Raw genomic sequence first — 22510 nt, 5'->3', positions numbered from 1 at the left:
AGTCAAAATTTTTCTGTATGCGAGTTGCAGCTACTTGACTCTGTTACATGTCCTTCTTTGATTCTCATCAACCATTTTAAAATGCAAGGATTTTTTTTTTCTTGAGGACTACATGTAGAAACGTGGCAGGCTTTGGCCCGCCAGCTGTCACATGTCAACTGCTCAATAACAACACAGTGTAGAACATAAGCCAATCTGTGACCATCATCTGGCCAGAATTGCTTGTAAAATCAAGTCTAGATACAAGTGAAGTGATTTAGGAATTTTCTAGAATTACCTTCACTGGGTCTATGATACTGTGGTGGGCTTTCATGTCCCAGGCCCAATCAATTGTAGGAAAAAGATACAGAAACCTGGACTGACTTGAGTCACGTGCTCTAGCAAACTCAGAAGTTGCATAGTACCTCAGAGAAAGTAGTGCAGCAGAGGGGACCTATCTACTTGCTGACTCTGTGGTTCTTTCTGGGACTCCAGTGGAATAAAGACAGCTGAAATTCTTTGACATTACTCCTTGAGAGCTGTAGTCTCTTTCTCCTCACCTTGAATCTAACAGGTTCTTTCTGCTTGGCCAAGAGAAGGCAGAGAAGTGATGCCGGATCACCAACCAGGGCCAGGCTTTAAGAGCCTAGTGGCTTCCTTGGCCTCTTATGCAGTTACTTGCCATGGGAGCCAGCTGCTATGCCATAGGAGACTGGAGAGACTGTATGGCATGGCACAGAGTAAGTGGGACCATCATTCCTGATTCAGTCCCACTGGACAGGCCAGCACCACTATCCCACTGTCAGTGGGGAGAAGAGGATCTCAGGAGGGATCCCCTGTTATGACTTAAATATGAAATATCCCCTCTGTGCGCTTGGGCCTTGGTCACCGGTTAGTGATGCTATTTTGGATGGTTTTGAACACTGTAGGAGGTGGGTCTTCCTGAAGGAAGGCAGTCACTGGGCTTGGGTCCTGGGTTTATTGGTCCTAGTCCGTCCCTGGAAGCCATGAGATAAACTGCTCTGTCTGGCCACATTCCATCAGCTGCCATGATGTTCTACCCAAGTAAATGAAGCAAAGCAGCCAGAGATTGAACCCTCTGAAATCAAATCTTTTAAAACAAATTGTTCCAGTTGTTTCTGTCAAGTACTTGATCACAGCAATGATGCAAGTAATTAATTCTTTGATTAAACTCCTAAGCTACAGGGAACATTCACCGTGAAGTACCAGTTATGTGTGAGGCCATCAGACAGCTGCACCAGCTGGATATGCAAAGGGGACAGGTACACTGTCCCTTGGGCTGTGAGCCCCAGCCAATCTGCAGGGTCCTCCTCCAAATCAATGGCAGTTGCCATTTTAAATCATAGAAGCCCTGGGAAGGTTCATTATGCATCAACAGAAGCTCACAACACTCTGCTTGGGTTGTTTCTGAGGGATTCAATGACTCGATGTATACAATGTGCTTAGTTCAATGTCTGACACAAAAAAAGTGCTCAGTGATTATTCAGGAAAAAAAATGAGGCTGTGTGAGAGTCTCTCCAGGGACAGAGGAAAAATGTGACCCATTATCTAGGGGTTTTGTGCTTCGGGCTAAGCTTTCTAAAGAAGCTGGAGTTCATGACTTCCTCATTAAATAAGATGAGAAAAGACTGTATTAACACATGGCACACCACCTAACTTTCTCTCAGGGATATAATGGCTTGTTCCCTGTCAAAATACCTTCTTTTTTCACGCCTAGAAATTTTCATGCGAGTGTGTAACTTAATGAGGTAACCTGAGAGGATGGGTGGGGCTAGAAGAGATGGAGGAGAACGATGGAAGGGGTGACATTGATGAAGATTCATTGTACTCATACACTGACATGTTGAACTGAAACCCCTTTGTACAACTACATAAAATAATAAAAAATAATAATAGTTTTAAAGACTCTTAACTTGTCTACACTTCTTCTCCTAACCCACTCTCCTCCCACCAGGTCTTCAACCTCTTCAACAAATAGCAACAAACAATATTGTTTCAGTTCATTTAAATTCATATTGATATGGGATCTCTAAAGATTACAGTTGTTAGTGACGTGAGCCGCACGTGTGTGCGTGTGTACACACAAACACACACACAAAGAAACAACCCTTAAATTTTTGGGTTGCCTGCTACATGCCTGGAGACTAAACCAAGTATAGCAAGAGAAATGGTCCTGTACTGAAGTTTGAACTCAGATCCTTGAGCTTGCTGGGAGATGCTCTCCTCTAGAGATCTATCCCCAGCCCTTTGCTCCATTGGTTATTTTGAGACAGAGGCTCACATTTTACCCAGGTCCATGCTGGGATCATGATCTTCTTACTTTAAGCACACATGACTACACATGACTATGTACAGCTTTGTCTAAGAAGTCTTTTTGACTTAGGCTGGTCCAGAACAAAGATCCCAAATTCCTGAGTAGGTAGAACTACAGATATGAGCCACTATGCCAGGCTAGGAAGATTACACACACACACACACACACACACACACACACACACACACACACACACCACAATTTAGAAATAATTTGTGATCTTCAAAAGTTCCTTGACCTTAAGAATTGTGTCTTCGATGGTCACAAAGGGACTAATCTATGAAGTGGCATTTGAGTTTGGCCTCTGTGGAAAAATGAAGATTTTTAAAGAAATTACTTTCATTCATGAATGCAAAAGCAGAATCATGACTTTCTTTCAGCAGCTAAAAAGGGGATAGAATGCCAGATGGGAGAGAAGAAAATCCTGATTTATCGGCACCAGCAGACGCCACCCCATATGGGCCAGGCTATGTTGCTGAGAGTTAAGAGCTGGTAGTCATTGCTGTCACAGCACAGTCAGTGCCTGTGTGTTCAAGTCCCAGCAGTTCTCTGAAAGGATCAACCCAACCTCCAACTTAAAGGATCGCAAGATCACGTTCAGAGACAAATGATCAAGAGGCAGTTTGCAGAGGTAGATTTCAAACAGAAAGCTACAGTTCTCAGCTAGACCACACACATACACACATACACACACACACACACAGTAATATACACATATACATACGCATGTTTATATATTTATTTACTTATTTATATTTACACCAGTACTGCAGCTTGAACTCAAGCCTGGGTGCTTACCCTTGCTTGGCTTTGATGCTCAAGGCTGGCACTCTACCACTAGAGCCACACTTCCACTTCCAGCTTTTTGCAGGTTAATTTGAGATGAATCGTGGACTATCCTGCTTAAGCTGTCTTTGAACCTCTACCCTCAGATCTCACCCTCCTGAGTAGCTAGGATTACAGGAGCTGCTAGTGCCTAATTTCAAAAGCATATGCAATATTATGAGGCATTTATAAAACAAAGCAAGAAACCATGAACAGTTTTTATTTTCTTCCTCTTTCAGGAAACTGGATCTACCTTCCCGCTACCTGTAAATGAGATCAAAAGGACTGTCAACCTGGAGAATAACCTTTGGGTTCACAGATGATCTGTGAGAGGGAAGTCTCTGGGGAAGCAAGGCATGATGGCTGTGCTGTGATTTATCCAGGCTTGCTGCTCAGGTACATGACAAATCACACCCTGCAGGAGGACATGTGGGTGGCTGTCACACCTCCCATGGACTCACATAAACCAGGGGCCTCCCTCCCCTGGCCCTGAGTTTGTCCTCATTTTCATTTTCATAGGAGGTTGGAGAAGAGAGAGGATTGGGGGATGTGACTATGTCAACAGCTGCTTCCAGCTCAAAGAAATAAAGATAATGGAGGGCAATGAGGAAAAGAGGACAAGCTAGCACAAAGGAAAACCTGTGCCTGCCAGCTCAGTGTCCTCAAGTCATTTCCACAACACCACAGGATGGTCTGGAGATTGCTCTGGGCCTTCACATGTGCACCAGTTGCTGATGCCTGCCATCCTAGCTACTCAGGAGGAAGAGATCTGAGAACCACAATTTGAAGCCAGCTCAGGCAGACAAACCTGCAAGGCTTTTATCTGCAATTAATCCATAAAAACAAAACAAAACAAAACACAGAAGTGAAAATGTGGTTCAAGTGGTAGAACCTCAGCTTTAAGCAACAAAACCAAGCAAGCATAAGAGGTCCTAGGTCCAAGCCCTAGGACCTACGCCCAAAAACAAGAGAAAAAGAAAAAGAAGAAAGGGGAGCATGGGGAGGAAAGGGGGCCTGATGCAGGGATTCGGGAGCTGGGTGGACATGTAGCAAGTCTCATATTACTACTTAGACTGGTGAGGAGTCTTGGACCTGGAGTCACCCAAACCTCAGTTTTAATGGGGTGGGGGGCAGGGAAGAGGTGAGACTGGGTCCAAAGTACCTACTACCATTTGGTGACACTATGAACAAATTCAAATGAGGGGAAAAAAACAACAACAGATGTCAGCATGCACCTCAGGGCCCCTAGACCCTTAGCTACCCCACTTGGTAGTGCAGCATGGGTTTAAAACCTGGCACCTGAGGCTGGGGCTCCCCTTCACATCAGCCTGCAGAGGACTGCAGGCAGCTTAGTGCTTTACATTTCAAGAAACATAACTCTAAAGAAGATTCAGAAAATGTCACACTGGTTGCTGGTAGTGCAAAGGGCCCACAGAGGCCTTGGGTCTGATGATCAGCACAAAAGGGAAAAAGGAGGGGCTGGCAATGTGGCTTAGTAGTAGAGTACTTGCCTAGCATGCATGAAGCCCTGGGTTCTATTCCTTAGTACCACATAAACAGAAAAGCTGGAAATGGTGCTGTGGCTCAAGTGGTAGAGTGCTAGCCTTGAGCAAAAGAAACTCAGGGACAGTGCCCAGGCCCTGAGTTCAAGCTCCAGCCCCAGGACTGACAGAAAAAAAAGGAGGAAGGGGGAGGAGGCCAATATACAGAGGGAAAAAAAGGGAGGGAAGGAAGGAAGAAGAATAGGGGAGAAGGAGTGAGGGAGGAAGGGGAAAAAGGACAGAGAGGGAAGGGGAAAAGAAAAGGGAAGAAGGGGGAAAGAGAGGGGAAGGAAGTTCGATCAACAATGAAGGTGATGCACCATGAGAATGACAATGAAAGACTGCTGTTTGGGAAGGCTGCCAGATGCAGAAATGCTCACTGCAATTGGCCCCAAGAAAGAATGGACTCTTTAACTAGTTGATTCAGGTAGGAAGCTTACTAGGAAAGATAAGGCACTCTCTGATGGAAATTCCTGAGCTCGGTGGTTGAGTCTGCCAGCTGGGTTACCATGGAAGTGGTGCACGTTGCAGAGCTACAGGTTGGAGCTCTGCATGGGATCCTTCAAGTTAGATCTTGAAGATCACCATGCTCTGGTGATTCCAACCACAGCACACTGTATCAATGAGAGAAACTGGGAGGGGAGCATTCCTTAGATACTGTGGTGGGGAGAAGAAGGATGGGGGTAGAAAAGGAGCTCAAGCACAAGCTATAGATCCATCTCTCACTTGTTTCAAGCAGTATTTATGTGTTGGTATTGGGGTCTGAACTCAGGGAATGGGCACTGTCCCTTGGCTTTTTCTCTCAAGGTAGGTGCCCTACCACTTGAGCCACAGCTGCACTTCCAGCTTTTTGGTGGCTATAGGAAATAAGATTCTCATTCCTGCCCAGGATTGGCTTTGAATCATGATCCTCAGATCTCAGCCTCTTGAATATCTAGGATTCCAGCCATAGGCACTCAGGTGGTCCATGCAGGCTTCTTGAACTAAATAAAGTACTACTCTACCAAGGGAAATAAGAAACACAAAAAAGCAGAAGGGCCACAGCAGATGCCAAGCCCACTTGTACTTTAAATGGTTTCAGCCCAAGCTGTGGAGACCCAGAGGAATAATTAGACCAGTCGAAAGTGAGGCAAACGGAAAGCTGGGGCAGCCAGACATCTCTTTAGGCTGAGTAATAATAACTGGCGCTAGAACAAAAGGCTAGTGGGCAGTTAACCAAGCGGGGCCAGTCATAGGTGGAGGTTTATTCCAAAATCAATCTATCTTGTCTAGCTGGAAACAAGGGGAGGCAATTATCCAGGAGGAACCCAGAGCTGCAGCTCCTCCTCCTCCTCTCCCACTGGGTAATTCTCCCTGCCAATCCAGTGAAAAGAGCTCAAAGGAAAGCTGCTGATTATTGTTAATGATCTGGAATCCTGGATGAAAGACCCCTCACTGGCCCATTAGATGGAGGCACAGCTATCAGAATTGTGATCTGGCCCTTGTTGTTCCATAGCCACCTGAGATGTGGAGAGATGCAGATTCAGTGGGCATAGCCTCCTTGACCTCAGCTTGACAATGTCACAGCAGAGCGGGAGAAAAAAAAAAGAGATGGGTAAATTTTAAAGATAGGGAAAGCTAAGATGGCTAAAATTCACTAACAGGGGTCATCACTCTCTCTAGGTCCCTCTGTGTCCCTCTCTTGAACTTGGTCACTCTTCTTCATTCAAGGCTGGCGTTCTACCACTTGAGGCACAGCTCCAACTCAGCTTTTTTGCTGGTTAATTGAAGATAAAAGCCTCGTCAGTATCTCATGAACTCTTACCCGGCCTGGCTTTGAACGAATCCTCAGATCTCAACCTTCTGAGTAGCTAGAATTACAGGCATGAGCTACCATGCTAGATGGAATTTAGCTCTTGACAGAAGAAAGAGAATTAAGGATGAAAATGGGGCTTCCAGAGGACACCTAAGTAAAAAGGAAAGAAAGGATGTAGCCTGTGACCCTGCTGTGCTGAAACAGTGGAGTTGAGAGCAGCCAGCCACCCCCAACCAGAGGTGTCTTCCTCAGTCTGAGGAATGGAGTTCCATTCCAGCACAGTCCATTTGGAGCCAGGAGGCCCGTGGGGCTCGGGCACTGAGAGTGCTACAACAGACAAAGGGACGTTGAACTGTCTAAGGAATTTACCTCATCTTCTTCCATTCCTTCATTGTGTGTTTACTAATTTTTCAGCATGCCAATCAGCAGCTTAAACTTTGCCATCTCTAACCTTTCCTGTCACTGGCATACAACATGTTAACGGTCCACTGACAACAGGCTCCCCCTCCTGTCCCTTGGAATCCCATTCCATACATTCAGCACAGACATAGGATCCCAACACATTGTGGCTGAAGAAGAAATTAGCTAAGCAATGAACTACCTTGTTCTCATAGAAGAGGACTACTTGAAACATGTCACAAACAATGCAGAGCCTCCTGAATGAACCAATGCCTTTCTTTGGCTTTCTTTCTCTCCTCAGCCCCAGGGTCCTAAATCTACAAAGGCCGCCTATTAGAGCCCTCTCCCACCTCCAGTCTGGAGGATTGACTTAAACTTCACCCATTGACCATGGGGCAGGCATACCCCCTTCTCGATGCTAGGCCTGGAAAGGCAAATCAGTAAAACAGAAATGCCTGCCCCTAGAGCCCCATTACAGGATAAAGACACACAGACATGTGTGAATGAGTACAGTTAAGTGCTATCATCAGTACACTTTTAAAAGGTGGCAGGAAAGTAATTAAATCTTATTGAGTAGGCAGAAAACCAAAGAAAGGGAGTGACATGAGCTGGGCTTTGGTGGATGAGTAGGAGTTCTCTAGCAAGAGAAAGTACAGTCTGAGAATGGCAAAAGGTTCTCTAGAGAAGGAGCATCAAAGGCAGAATGGAAATGAGGGAGGAAGCAATAATGGGTATAAGGATGGCTCAGGGCATGAGGTCAAAGAGTCCATGGGCTCCATTTGATAAGCAGAGAGCAATCACAGATATTTTTTTACAATATGTCCCGAGTTTATAATTCATTGGGTTTTAGTATTTTACAGAGTTATGTAACCATCGCCACAATCTAATTTTAGAACATTTGCTTCGGTTCTAGAACAAACAGTGGGGATTAGTGGCTACTCTTGCTGGTCCTCTCCTACATTCCACCCCTACAGACGCCCCTATAATGGACAATTCAACCAGTAAAATCCTATACTATATGATCAGTTGAGACTGGATTCCTGTACTTTACAAAGTATTTTCAAGGTTAATCCCTGTTGTTGCAAGTGTGTTCATTTTTTGAGTCGAGCTAAATTTTCATTTTTCTTAGAATGGAAATGCAGCATCAGAAAGTAACTATTATAGTTACCATTTTGTGGAACAACCAAACTGTTTTCCAAAGTGGTTGTGCCATGCCTGAGGGGGTCCTGCTTCCCCATAGCCTCCTCAATAATTCATAGTGTCTGTCCTTTTATTACAGTGGTCCTGGTGGATACGAAGTGGCATCTCTGTGGTTCTGTGTTGTGTATTCCTATTGATGAATGATATTGAACATCATTTCATGTCTTTACTCTCCCTCCAATCATGCTGAGGATTGAACCAGGGTCTTGCACGTAGTAAGTAATGAGGAGAAGTTAGGCCTTCGGGACTAGGTAAAAGATGGCTTCCATCTTGGGGGTACATGAGAGGAATGACTCATCAAGTTCCAAGAGAAAATGAAGCCAAACCCTAGGAATATCAGTGAGCAGAGTTTATGTGCAAAAAGAAAGCCATATTCCAAGTACTTTGTGTCCTTATATATCAAAGATCTTTTAGCAAAAGGAGTAGCTAGGTAGTAATAAATCAAGAGATGACTTGGATAAGAGAGAATGGTAATATAATTCAGGGAAGAGTTAAAGAGTTCCTGGGCTAGAATAGAAGTGTTAGAATAGTAATGAAGATAAGAATGAAGACAGGTGCTAGTTGCTCGTGACTATACTCCTTAGTTACTTAGGAGGCTTAGATCTAAGGATCCTGGTTCAAAGCCAGCCTGGGCAAGAAAGTCATGAAAGTGGAGTTGTAGCTCAAGTGGTAGAGCACTAACCTTAAGCAAGAAAGCTGCAGAACAGCACTATAGCCCAAAGATCAAGCAGTAGGACTGGCACCCCAAAAAAAGAAAGTGGTGAGAGAGATCTGGATGCTCTTTCAGAGGAGGAACCACTGACCTTAATAAAAGACTGGATGTGGGACACCATAGAGAATAGTGGAGAAGAGGCATCAAGGACAAAGTTCCCAAAGTGTCTAGCCTGAGGAACCAGAAAGATGGTGATGTTATGTTAAGCTAGAGAAGAAGGGAGCCCCAGGATGGAGCCAGGAGTTCAGTGTAGGCCATGTCAAGACTGAGGTGCCTCGGAGACAAACCTAGGTGCAGAGTTGAGAGGGCCCCTAGAGAACTACTGTGGGCTCCAGAGCAAGCTAGAGATACAGCTTTAGGGATCAGCAACATTCCAGGAGCAACTGTTGATTCTCAGAGATTGTAAACACACTAAGGAATTTGCACCATATGTTAGGAAGCTTAAACAGGGGTTCTGTCATGGCTGTGATAGGATACAGGACATTAAACTGATCTGAAGAGGAAGTAGAGGGTCTGGGTAAAAAGGAAGCTGGTACAGAGTGCATCTTATCTCCATGGACATCCTCCCTCCACATCCATTGTATGTCATTGTATAATATCCATTGGATGTCAGGAGTATCAAGGAGGCTTCCTTGGGGCTGGGAATATGGCCTAGTGGCAAGAGTGCTTGCCTTGTATACATGAAGCCCTGGGTTCAATTCCTCAGCACCACATATATAGAAAACGGCCAGAAGTGGCGCTGTGGCTCAAGTGGCAGAGTGCTAGCCTTGAGCAAAGAGAAGCCAGGGACAGTGCTCAGGCCCTGAGTCCAAGCCCAGGGACAGGCAAAATAAATAAATAGATAGATAGATAGATGGATGGATGGATGGATGGATGCATGGATGGATGGATGGATGGATAGATAGATAGATAGATAGATAGATAGATAGATAGATAGATAGATAGATAGATACGGTGGCTTCCTTCCCTTCAGATATGACTTTGCACCTAAGGGACAGAGGAGGCAGGCTGAGAGGAATTATTCTGCTGGGTAGGCTCCGCCACCTTTCTCTAACACTTACCAGGCTGGAATCTGCCTTCCTCTCTGCCATGATCAACCTAACCCGCAACGTGGGGCTCAGAGGAGCAGCCATCTTGGGACCACTCGTGGCTCCCATGCTCTTGACTATGGTGACAATGCTAGGAACACTCATGAACATGCTTTTGCGTTTATGTTTGTTTTCATTATTCGTTAAATGTGTAGGATACTAGTGACATGCGTTACTTTCTGGAACACTGCTAGAATATTTCTAAAATAGCTAAATTGTTTCATTGATGAAAAGAAGGTAATTGGGGTCTTTTTGAATTTTCACTTTAGTTTGATCTTTTTGTTTTCATTTTGGATTTTAATAGTGGTGAGAATATTTATGCTTTTTCTGCTTCCTCTGGTTTTTTTTTAATTGATGTGTGTCGCAGTTGTTAAATAAGAATATTTTTATTGAAATTACTAAACCTTGATAACCCAAGTTATATAACATTGCAAAGCTTCCTTGGACATAAAAATATTTCCCTTTACATTTATGTCTATATTTTAAAAAATGAATAGAAAAATTGCAACCAGTGTAAAAGTCTATTTCCAGTCCCCCTGGACCCAATTCCACTCAATTCACTGGCTTTGAATTGTAAGCAAATTCCATTTCATTTATTAGGCATAAACTTTTGGGAAATGATTTTCCATCCCCAAATCTTGATCACATAGTATAAAATATGCATAATACCAGTGATAGTAGAACAGTGTTATTCTTAAAGTTAAAGAGATAAGACAGAACTGGCAATACCAGTCATCTGTTGTTTATTCACCTGAATTCCATTTATGCTTGAGAAATCACATCTAATCAAGGCATATTAGCACTAGGTCAGATACTGTAACACTAAGAAACGCTGTATTACCTGGAGCTGAGTAGTCTTTCACATCTGAAATGTCATAGGATTCAAGTATTGATCTTGATCCTGGGAAACTGCAAAAATGGAGAGCTACCTTTTTACCTTTCTCTTATTTAGGGTGCGATAATACACATCTATACGTATATATGCATATATACACATATATGTATGTATATATGCATATATGTAAGTGTGTATCTATACATATGTACATATACAACCTCAGGTGATATACATACATGTAGATACACATATATGTATCTATGTATATATATATATATATATTGTATACTTGTAGTGGTGGTGATAACTGGTGCTTGAATTCAGAGCCTGGATACTGTGTTTTGCTTTTTCACTCAAGGCTACTGCTTTAAAATTTGAGCCATAACTCTACTTCCAGTTTGTTGCCTGTTAGAGAAAAGAGTCTTAGGAACTTTCTAGTATAAGCTGGTGTTGACCTTTAATCCTTAGATCCCAGTAACATTTGTAGGTAGGATTACAGGTGTGAGCCACTGGCACCTGGACCATTTTCTAGTTTTTTTAACTTAATTGTTTTTGGAAGCCATCCAAATCATCTACTTCCTTGTTGTGGGGAATTTTACAGTCAGAGAGAGTAGAAGGAAGAATCCGTGAAGTCTTTTCAATTCCTCCTTTCTCCCATAGATGTAGTGATGTGGGCTGTTTTCTCACTTGTGTGTCCCCCAGGTTTATTCAACTGCTCACTGAATAAGTGTTCAGGATGTCCAGCCTAGTGTGACCCATAGATGTTTCCAACATGAAAAAAGAACTCTAAGTGACAGACCAGGAAGATAAGTCTAGCTAGAAAAGGGGAAACTTGTTATTTTCAGGCTGCTGGAATTCAGGTCATTGTTTTCATATACGAGAATACCTGCAGTGGTCTTCTGCTCCATGCCCCAGTGGCTCCCCTGTGTCCTAAACCCACCTCTCACTAATATCATCTCTCCACACCTCAGCCCAATCACTCCCACTAAGTCTCTCAGCACATTCCTTGTCTCAAGGGTTTTCACCTCTGGTCTTTCCAAACCTCTTCTGTTCTCACTGGAGGCTACTCTGGCTGGTACCTGCTTACTTTCATCCTGAAAAGTCCTTCCTCCCTCTTTATTCCCTGAGTAGGGCAGCACCTGCTCACTGATGTCAGGACTGTCACTTCCACAGCAGTGATAACTGCTACATAGTGGGCATTATGTACATTTCAGTTGTATCACATCTGGCTTGCAAACTTTTAGAGGCAAGGTGACTCTTACAAGTCTCCCTCTCATAATGCCTACTCGTATTCAAACCCAAGGAACTTCACTGCTGGTGGTATATTTGTCCTTTTGTTAAGATGTAAAGAAGTGGACTGGGAATATGGCCTAGTATCAAGAATGCTTGCCTCCTATACATGAAGCCCTGGGTTCGATTCCCCAGCACCACATATATAGAAAACGGCCAGAAGTGGCGCTGTGGCTCAAGTGGCAGAGTGCTAGCCTTGAGCAAAAAGAAGTCAGGGACAGTGCTCAGGCACTGAGTCCAAGGCCCTGGACTCGCCAAAAACAAACAAACTAACTAACTAAAAAAAGATGTAAAGAGTTCTTCAAGTAGCAGGGGAAGCCAGGAGAGAATCTAGCATGACAAGGTGTCCAGTTTTTTCTTTATGCTGTACGCTGTACGCATGTGACACTTCAGACATTTGAAAACACATGGTTGCTGAAAGCATAGCACTCACTTATTATTTTCCTTCTATGTTCCACCTTCCAAAGCCATGGCACTATTTTCCCCAAGAAGTTTCAAAACCAGGACTTTAACTCTTGTCCCTTGTGTGATATTTGTCCTGGGCAACCTACCAGTGTCCTGTCTGTTCTGCACTGCACCATGGCCAGAGGTCTTCACCAGCAGTTGAGGAAGATGCTCCAGACAGTAGCTCTGAGTCTTCGGTCCCATAACTCCACTGGACTGCCTCCATCTTGGATGTAAGGAACATATTCCCCCCAGATCATTTTCTAGTATTAAAATAATGCACACTTCTTATTATTTTTCTGATCATTTTTTCTTTATTAAAATGATTTTCCCTTATCCTTTTTTGTCAGATTGTACTGCTATCAATGATTGCCTTAGAAATAGCCCCAGGAAGCTGATTCTAGAGCTCTGCATGACTGGAAGGCCTGAGGACCACCGCTTCTCCTAGTGAATCATGAGTGCATTCATGATTATATTTCAGACCTAATAGCAATTTTTATTACACACATAAAAGCACAAATAAATATTGGTTCATTTAAAACAGTGTTCATTTTTATAAAATTTTAAGATACATTAATTACTTGAGTCAACACATTATTACGTGAATCAGTAATATACATCTATTTATGGTAGTAATTAAAGTAGTGATATCATCTTACAAATTTAAAAAACTATCTTCAAATTTACATCACAACGTGAATCTTCAATGACTTAGTGTAAGATCCTCCATAGTAGGACATGGGGACTTTAAGACGATGTGGGTCCTCTGAGTAAGCTGTCCCAGTTGAGTCCTTCCTCATCTCCATCCAGTATCACACACAGTGTGATAGAGAGTCCAGGAGGCAAATCCACAGAGGTTGTTCTGGTCTCGGGCCAACTTTCCATAGCCATTGATGCTCCAGTTTTTGCCCTAGCTGAAGAATAGCAAGTTTTATATTTAATAGATAAAATAATGCACAATGGCTTTAGTAACACTCACATGCTATTGATACTATGCTGGAGAAAACAGACTCAGAAGGGAGAATTGAGATGGGCAGATGTTCTTCTTCCTTTCTTCATCTAAATCTGCTCATAACTCCTGGGCCAACTCCAAAATTATGGCTTTGCATTGGACTCCAAAAGCAGACAGAAAGGGCTCATCTGGTACCAAACTTCCAAAATTTAGAAATATAGTAGATATTATATTAATATTAATTGCTATTAATATACCATATTAATATCTTAGTGCTAGAAAATTTGTGGTGGAATCTAGTTACAGAGTTATACATTAATTGTCCAAAGGAATCAAGTCCCCTCTGCACAATATTCAGTGGAGTTATTTTGTTAGTCATGGTGGTAGTTCGTTTTTTAGGAGCTCTTTATGTTTTCTAGGTTTTTTTGTTTTTTTTTTGCCAGTCCTGGGCCTTGGACTCAGGGCCTGAGCACTGTCCCTGGCTTCTTCCTGCTCAAGGCTAGCACTCTGCCACTTGAGCCACAGCGCCGCTTCTGGCCGTTTTCTGTATATGTGGTGCTGGGGAATCGAACCTAGGGCCTCGTGTATCCGAGGCAGGCACTCTTGCCACTAGGCTATATCCCCAGCCCTGTTTTCTAGGTTTTAATTCCTCATTTCATACATGATTTGAAAATGCTTTCTGGGGACTCATTTTTCCATTCTATTCTAGATCCATTGACAAAAGTTTTTCATTAGGATGATATCTATTTTCTATTGTTTCATTATTACTTTTACCCTATTTGCAATAATTTCTCAGTCCCATGGTCAAAGCTTTTACCCTATGATTTTTTGTTTACTTCTCTCCTATGCTTTACCTTTATGATTAAACGTTTGATTCATTTCTGTTCCTGCTACAGGTGAAAAGATGGTTTATCTAGCAGTTATTGAAGAGAAGCTTCTTTCCCTTTGAGATAACATTTTTAATCTCCCTTAATGTGTTTAAAACCTAATATATGACAATTGCATTCTAAGATCTTTAACAAACTTAACAATACTTTTTTTTTCCACACCTAGGGGCTGAAGCTCTGGTGATTGTAAAACTACACTAGATTGCTAGTGACTGGAAGGAGATCATTGATGGCATTTTCTTTTGAAATACTTTGTGGAATTCAACAGAGTCATTCAAAATATCTACCTTAGAATTCTAAAGCAGAGGTTTTACAGTTGCCCCTTGGCCTCCTTTCCAGGAGGTTGAGGGAGAAAACCTTGTGACTGCCTTGGCCCCACCCACCCACTGAGCTTGACCAAACTGAGTGACAGCTGCTGCTCTCAGCAGCAGACTCTTGGTTCCTTGGAAATTAACAAACCCTAGGGTAGAGGCTGTGGCCTCATTTTGTACCAAGTGAGCTTGACTGGAATTGAACCAAAAGACCCTAGCTTTTGGAGAAAGCTGCAGGAGAAAAAGAAGAGAAGGTAGGGTTTACACAAACTGGAAGACATGACTGCTCCAAGCTATCAGTGTCTATTTATACAGTACCAGTGTTTATTTATTAAAAATCTCCTTAAAAATGCTCCTAGAGAGGTGGGGTTCTAGCCATTTCTTACAAGTCCCTACTCTTGTATCCCCTAGGTCATGGTAAAATGCCTTTGGTGGTGGCTGATGGACACATTTTAGTCACATGGCCAACCTTGTATCTTTATTAGAAACCCAGGTTGTCAGAGCTTCCAGTTCCCATGTATAGTGCAGTATCTGTGAAAGTATCTTCCTCAGGTGATCTGCCCAGATTCTTTTTCACAATAGGAAGCGGGACAGGATTCTCTCTCCAGTCCCATTATATCCTGAGCACAAGTACACCTAACAGATCTCTTGACAACGGGACACCCTGATATCACTGAACACTGAAACAATGTGAGATTATTAGTTTAAAATACATGGATTACCTTTGAAAAGACTGTCTTTTCCAAAGAAAATTAGCATTATGAGCATTATCTAGTAAAAATTCAGTTGGAAGATTTTATGTTTATATATATGTATATGTAATATATATGTTAAAATTTTATGGAAAACTGTTAGAGAATTGATATTCATATGACTTATGAGATAATTTCATTCCTGAGGATTTTTGTTTTGCTTTTGTGCAGTTACTAAGTCTTGAAATCAGAGTCTCGTATTTTCCTTAGGCTTTTCCCTCAAGGATGATGTTCTATCACTTGAGCCACATCTTCCCTTCCAACTTTTGGCTGGTTAACTGGAGATAAGTCCTGGGAATTTTTCTGCCCCAACTGGCTTCCATCCATCATTCTTAGATTTCAACCTCAGATTATGCAAGAATATAGACATGCGAAACTAGCGAGCACCAACCACATTCTGGTTCTTTGTTTCTTGTTTTTTCTGGAGGATTAAATCATCTGCCAATTTACTAAGTAGACAATTGAATCCACCATTAAGAATCCTTGAAACTCTACTGGGCATCTGTGTTTCAATCCTGGAATCAGAAGTATGTAGAAAGTGAGATCTGATGATCAAGGTTCAAAGCCTTTCTGGGCAGGAAAAATTTTTGACACTCTTCTTGAATTAAATACCAAACAACTGGAAGTGGAGCTGTGGCTCAAGTAGTTGAGTGCTAGTCTTTTAGCACAAATGCTAGGGACAGTTCCTAGGCTCTGATTTCAAGTGCAAAACTGCCACAGTAATAACAATAATAATGTTAATGAAGCTTTCCAGGTACCCATGTCTGAAGCCTGTCATCCTAGCTTGTCTGGATGCTAAGAAATGATGATTGCAGATCTGAGCCATCAGCATGGTCAATGAGACTATTATTTCCAATTAACCACCAAAAATCTCAAAGCAAGGTATGGTTCAAGTGGTAGGGCAATAGTCTGGAGTTAAGAACACTCAAGGACAACACACAGGCCCAGAGTTCAGGACTAAGGGCCACCTTTATACACACACACACACACACACACACACACACACACACACACACATGCAGAGAGAGAGATTGACAGACAGAGAGAGGGGAACAACAGAATTAATGAAGCACTTTCTTCTCCTAGTCCTTTATTTGTAGTTTGAACTTTTCCTTCAGATTCATCTATGTGTACCTTCCCTAACAGCTTCTCAGAGGCTCAGCCACTCCATGTTAGCTCTCAGATGACTACAATACTCTTATTTTCACAGGATAGGTACAGAACACAGCAGTTGTATTGAAATGACACTATGGCTAAGCATCCTGGTCCAGGGGCAACTGGGAATTACCTTGAGTGAGTAATCCTACATTCTTCACAATCATTCTAAATTTGTAGTCCCTAACATCCCTTAGAGGTCAGGGATTTTGTTCCTCAGGTCTGATTTGACCTTCTTGACTCTTCTGCAACAGGAATGTGAAAATACATGTAAAGAGTAGGAATTGTAAGCCAGCCACTAGTGGCTAACACCTGTAACTCTAGCCACTCCAGAGGCTGAGAGGATGGCAGTTCATAGCCAGTTTGAACAGAAAAGCTCATGAGACTTGTTTCCAATAGTGTACAAATAAAAACTTGGAAACAGTGCTGTGACTCAAGTGTCAGATCCCTGGCCTTGATTACAAAGAGCCCCAGGCCCCAGGATTAGCATGCACACACACACACACACACACACACACACACACACACACACACACGCCTATGTATATATATATATGTGCATTCATATATATGATATCACATATATATATGATAGAAAATACCGTTAAAATTGTTGCTCCCTTGTCTTAGGATGAAGCATTCCATACTGAGCTCTTGAGTCTTAGTGCATCTGGGCTCTTATAAGCAACCTGGGATAAAAACCAAGTACCATACTCAGAGGCTAGGTGAACTCCAAAAATACAAACTGGCTCCTGAGTGAATCCTTCCCAGTTGAAGATGGAGCCAGGGACCACAGTTCCCACAATTAAGTGAGAACAGATACAGCAAGGCAGATGGGGCAGTCACCACAATGAGCAGGTGTACAAGGGAGACTGCAACCAGGGAAAGAAGAAAGCAGGGAAGTCATTGGAGTGTCAAACTTAGCAAAGCTTATGTTTGGAAACTTTGGTTTTATGAAAATCCTAGAACTGGAGATCTTGATTACATGCATCTATTTCTTTTTCCTAATCGTATAAATGTGAAAGTGATTTTTATATGATTTTATAATTGGTGAATGAATGAACTGCATATTTTCAATAACTTTAATTTAACTGAAGTTTGTTTGCTTGATTTAGTCTCAAAAACCTGCTGTTAAATGATTCTAGAAAGAGGCTGAACTTTTATTTCCTGAAAATGACCAATGGAGGACTCAGGCAGGAGGCACAGAACAAGGGGCCTCCTGAGTGCAGGAGAGCAGAAAGCTGTGGCACCCAGCCCTGTCCACATGACAGCCCTCCACACTGTGATCTTTTGTTGTTGTTGTTTGGCAATATTGGGACTTGAACTCAGGGTCTTGTTCTTGCTAAGTAATTCCTACACCACTAAAGTCACACTGTCAACTATTATGCGTTAGTCTTTTTCAAATACTAACTTTCTTCTTTCTTTCCTGGGCTAGCCCCCAACCACTATCTTTCAGAATAGCTAATCTTACAGCTATGACCCACTGCACTTGAAAAAAATATCCTGTTCTTCATACCTGATCAGATTCCACTTCCATCATGCACCATTGATGTCTGACCACTCTGGCCAGTGGTTATGAAAAAATGAATTAGGTGTTTCATTGATGAAAAGAAGGTAATTGGGGTCTTGCCTGAACTGTCACTCCAATTTGATCCTTTTTCTTTTCATTTTGGATTTAATAGTGGTGAAAATATGTTTGCTTCCTCTGCTTCTTCTATTACTTTTATTGATGTGTTCCAAGTTGCAAAGTAAGAATATATTATGTAAGATACTAAGCCTTAATAGCCCAAGTTACACAACATTGCAAAGCTTCCACTTTTCTAGACTTTTCTACTTTCTACTTATGTCTACATATTTTTTAATGGATAGAAATAATGCAACCGGTGAAACAGTGGATTTTCAGTCCCCTTTGGCCCAATTCAACTCAATTCACTGGTGTTAAATTAGAAATAATTTTCATTTCATTTATTAGGTATGAACTTTGGGAAATGATTTACCATCCCCACATCTTGATCTCATCTATTATAAAATGTGGATAACACCAGTGACCATACAGAGTTGTATTTAAATTTAAATGAAATAAGACATCATTGGTATGACTACTTATGTGTTGATTCTTCATCTGAATTCCATGTATGCTTGAGAAATGACATCTAATCAAGACATATTAGTACTGGTTCAGATACTGTGACATTATGAAACTGAATATTGATGCTGTATATTACTGGGAGCTGAGCAGTCTTTCACATCTGGAATCATAGGATTCATAGGTTGATCTTGGACCTGGGAAACTGTAAAAAGAAAGAGCTAGCTTTGTAGCTTTCTTTTATTTAGTGTGGGAATCTTTCAGACTCTCTCAGAATACATATGCCTGTATCCTCCCTCTCTCCCTTCCTCCCTCTCTCCCTCCCTCCCTCCTTTCCTTCCTTCCTTTTTTCCTCCCCTCTTTCCCTCCCTCCCTTCCTCCCATCTTTCCTTTCTTCCATTCTCTTTCTCCTTTCCTTTTCTTTTGCCTCCCTTCATTCTTTCCCCTTTCTTTTCTTTCTCCACAGTCTTCTTCTCTTTCCTTTCAAAACTTGTCTTACTACCTGTGAGCTGGTATCATTGTGATTCTGATTTGTATTTCTATGATGAGAAATATATACAATATGAAACATCTTTCATTGCTTATTTACTGTTTATATATATTCAAGAGAAGAATATCTACTCAAGTCTCCTTTTGGATTATTCAATAGAGTAATTTTGTTAGTCATGGTAGTTGATTTTATTTAGGAGCTCTTTATATTGTCTAGGTTTTAGTTCCTCATTATGTCCATGATCTGTAAATGTTTTCTGTGTATTCACCTTCCATTGTGTTCTACAGCCTTTGAATGCATAAAAGTTTTTCATGAGGAGATGTAACTTGCCTATTATTTCTATTATTACTCACCATATTTGAAAATCATTGCCAAGTCCCGTGTCATAAATATTTTACCTTATGATTTTTTGTTTGCTTCTCTTGTATTCTTTACCTTTATGATTAAATGTTTGATTCATTTCTGTTTCCATGATACAGGAGAAAAGATGGTTTTCCTGCCATTGTTATTGAAGAGAATCTTCAGTGTTCAATCTTTCATTCTCCTTTGATACTTTTTAAACTCAAGGTATGCAGACTGTATTCTAAGATCTTTAAAGAACTTAACCCTTCTTTCCACATCCAGGGCTGAGCTCAGGTGATTGTGAAACAATATTATATTGCTAGTGACTGGAAGGAGATCATTGATGGTCTGTTCTTTTCAAAGACTTTTTGGAATTCAACAGAACCATTCCAAATATCTACCTGAGAATTCTAAAGTAGTGGTTTTACAGTTGCCCCTTGGCTTTCTGTTCAGGAGTTTGAGGGAGAAAGCCTTGTGACTGCCTCGGCCCGACCTACCCATTGAGCTTGACCAGGCTGAGTGGCAGCTGCTGCTCTCAGCTGCAGACTCTTGCCTCCTTGGATGGAAACAAAACCTAGGGTACAGTCTGCGGCCTAATTTTGTACCAACTGAGCCTGACTGGAATTAAACCAAAAGGCTTTAGCTGCAGGAGAAATAGGAGAGAAGGTGGTGTTTATATAAACTGGAAGACATGAGCCCTCCAAGCTATCAGTGTCTATTTATACAGTACCAGTGTCTAGTTTAAAAAAAAATGCTCCTAGGGAAGTGGACTTCTTGCCATTTCTTTCACATCCCTACTCTTCTATCCCCCATGTCATGGTAAAATCCCTTTCTCTGATGGTGAGTGAAGGATACATTTTATTTACATGACTAAGCCTGTGTCTTTAAATTTCATGAGGCTCTCCTATAACCTATGCAGAAAAAGCCAAAAGTTGTGCGGTGGCTCAGTGGTAGATGGCTGTTCTTGATTACAATGAGGCAAAGGGACTACACCTATGCCCTGAGATGAAGCCCCAGGACTAGCAAAAATAATAAATTTAAATAAATAAATAGAATATGCTGGTAAAATTTGTCACTCCCTAAATTGGATTCAAGCATTCCATTCTGAGCTCTTCAGTATTAGGGCATCTGGCCAGGTAGAAGCAACCTGAGTTGAACACCAGTTCCCATGCTCAGGAGCTGGGTTAATTCTCCAAATAGAAACTCCTCAGTGAATACTTCCCAGTTTTGATGGAGCCAGGAATCATAGGTCCAGGTGTGAGGTGAACACAGTTACATTAAGGCAGAGGCAGCAACCACCAAAATGAGCAGGTGTGCAAGGGAGACTGCTCCCAGGGAGAGAAGAAACTAAGAGAAGTCACTAGAGTGTGTAACCTAGCAGAACTTAGGTTTGGAAACTTTGATTTTATGAGAATCATAGAGGAAATGGAAGGTCTTGATTACAGGCTTCTATTTCTTTTCCCTGATCTTAGAATTATGAAAGTGATTTTTGTGTGTTTTTAAAACACGTAAGAGTGGAACTGGGATAAAATGGGTATTCTTAATACTTTTAGATTACTTGAAGAATTTTGCTTGATTTAGGTTTTAAAGGCCACAGCTAAATGATTCTAGCACCAGGCTGAGACTTTTGGCTCCTACTAATGACCATGGGAGGACACAGTCAGGAGACACAGGGCCAGGGGCCTCCTGATTACTGGGGAGCAAAAAGTTGTGGCACCCCAGCCCCTTCCATATGACATACCTTTGTGTTTTGATCGTGGTTACTTGCACGGACCAACTCTGTTCACGCTTCTGAATCCTTTTCTGGTCCTCTCTATACACTTCTAGGTTTAGCAAAGGATCCTGATAAGTCAGATTTTTTTTGCTTTGTTGTTGTTGTTGGGAGTCTTGGGACTTGAACTCAGGGTGTTGTGCTTGCTAAGCAATTCCTGCACCACAGAAATCACACTGCCAATTCATTTTCCATTAGTTATTTTTCAAGATCCATCTTCCTCTTTCTTTCCTAGGCTAGCTCTAGGCACTATCCCTCAGAATAGCTAGTCTTACAGGTATGACCGACTGCACCTGACAAAAACATCCTGTTCTTCATATCTGTTCATCCTTGATATCTGATGAGATTCCTCTTCCACCAGGCACCATTGATGTCTGACCACTCTGGCCAGTGGTTATCATAATTGTGTCAGGTCTGTTTCACCAGAATCAACCAGTATTGCTTCTTTCTCCTTGTGAGCTTTCCATCCTGACATTCTCTGATGAGTGGAAATGAATTTCTACTAGCTCTTGGGCATGCTGCATTTGAGGTTGAGTGAAATCTCCATGCCTTAGTGCAGGAACACATTGTAGAAGTCCCTATACCGGTCTAAAGGTCCTTGAACAAATATTCCCAGTTGGGCTTATACAAGTTTCATTTAACTGCTGTATTTCTTTGTGTTTCATAGTTTTTGTTGTGCTAAGGTTTCGATTCATGGCCCTGTGCTTGTACCATAGGTTTTCTATGCTATAAGCCCTGCCTCCAGCAACTTCATTCCGTGTTCAATTTCAAGACTGTTATTTGCTTTATGCCAAGGCTGGCATGAATGTCCCTCCTCATAGTTTTGCTTCCCAGTGTCATAAGGGGATAACAGGTACAAACCACCATGCTCAGCAATTGTTAGCCTATCTAACTTGGATGCCTGGGCTGGTCTTGAACTGTGATACCCTAATCTCTACCTCCCAAGTAGAAAGGATGGTATAAGCTTGGACCTATCATTATGGTTCTTGGTAGTAATTGCAATACACTTGTCTTTCCCTTCCAGCAAGACAATAGGTGAAGCAGCATGTGTACCAAAGTCTTGATGCTGACCTGTGGGAGCCTTGGGGCTTTGCCCCCAGTGGCCTCAGCACTGCATTCCAGATCTCCTGGCAGCAAGAAGATGGAGAATGGGGGTGTGTGGAGAATGAAGGCTCCAAAGCTGAGTTTTCTTTCCTAAGCCCCACTTTCCTAACTTGCAGTAAAGGTATCTCTGCACTTCAGAAGGGATTTGACACTTATCACTCTTTTAACTTTGTGCAGCAGTATTGGAGCTTAAACTCGGGGCTTTTTCTCTCAG

At 42.0% G+C, this 22510-nt stretch overlaps 1 long non-coding RNA gene across 1 annotated transcript in view; it reads right to left on the bottom strand.

Moving 5' to 3' along the window:
• The window catches only part of LOC125355247, a 29336-nt gene that overhangs the window by 5677 nt on the left and 1149 nt on the right, over nt 1-22510 (bottom strand). Inside the window, exons 2-3 of the long non-coding RNA XR_007211626.1 lie at nt 21243-21244; nt 7841-7854 (exon numbers count right to left, since the gene is read on the bottom strand). This is a non-coding gene — a long non-coding RNA (uncharacterized LOC125355247). The remainder of the gene's footprint in view (nt 1-7840; nt 7855-21242; nt 21245-22510) is intronic.

The sequence above is a fragment of the Perognathus longimembris genome, chromosome 1, assembly GCF_023159225.1.
Source record: "Perognathus longimembris pacificus isolate PPM17 chromosome 1, ASM2315922v1, whole genome shotgun sequence".
NCBI classification, from domain to species: domain Eukaryota; kingdom Metazoa; phylum Chordata; class Mammalia; order Rodentia; family Heteromyidae; genus Perognathus; species Perognathus longimembris.
This window is presented reverse-complemented; position numbering and strand designations above follow the sequence as displayed.